The following is a 719-nucleotide window of genomic DNA, read 5'->3' on the forward strand; positions in this document are numbered from 1 at the left end:
ATTCATTCACTTATTCATCCAACAGATGCCCTGAGTGCCAACTGTGCCTTTCACTTGCACTTGACTGAAAACATCCAGAAGACAGAAAGGCACAGTTTTTGCCCCCAAGAACATAGAGTTTGGTGGGGAATCAAGCATACGAACTATTGGTAATAAACAGAGAAACACTGCTTATCCTCTGAAATCATAAGTCAAATTCTTCCATATACTAAGAAAATAAGAAAAATGGGGATACTATTAGGGCATATAAAGAATATTTCTCCTTACTCTCTTCAGGCTGTGTCTTGATCATTAAGAGCTTGAAGGATCATGGTCCTCTAATGACTTCATGTTAGTGCCACCTGTCTGGGCCACTGAAAACCCATGATGGAACTGAGAATCTGAGGAAGGGAGAAAAAAAAGATAAAAAAAAAAAAAAAAGGATCATGGACAGGGGCAAAATAATGATGAACTGGAGACGGAATTTCTTTATATTTCCTGGCAAGGGTGAGCTCTGAAACTGATGTCATAGACAGATCTTAGAGCCCAGCTCCCAGTGGGAGTAAATTATCTTCCCATAAAACTCATCCATATGATAACTCTCTATTGATATTATCAGAGAGGAGTGTCTTCGATTAACAAAGATGCATACTCTTAACCATACCAAAAATACTTTAGGCTAATCAAAGGTAGACATTATGGAGGAAACAAGTCATTTTTCATGTCATTGATAAAGAACT

At 37.8% G+C, this 719-nt stretch overlaps 1 non-coding gene across 1 annotated transcript; it reads left to right on the top strand.

Annotated features, from left to right (window-relative positions):
* Positions 1–312: 312 nt before the first annotated feature.
* Positions 313–388, top strand: LOC116460540 (small nucleolar RNA SNORD66). Its single transcript, XR_004245842.1, has one exon. It is a non-coding gene; the product is annotated as a small nucleolar RNA SNORD66 (small nucleolar RNA).
* Positions 389–719: the final 331 nt, after the last annotated feature.

Source organism: Hylobates moloch, unplaced genomic scaffold (genome assembly GCF_009828535.3).
Source record: "Hylobates moloch isolate HMO894 unplaced genomic scaffold, HMol_V3 SCAFFOLD_20, whole genome shotgun sequence".
Classification (NCBI taxonomy): domain Eukaryota; kingdom Metazoa; phylum Chordata; class Mammalia; order Primates; family Hylobatidae; genus Hylobates; species Hylobates moloch.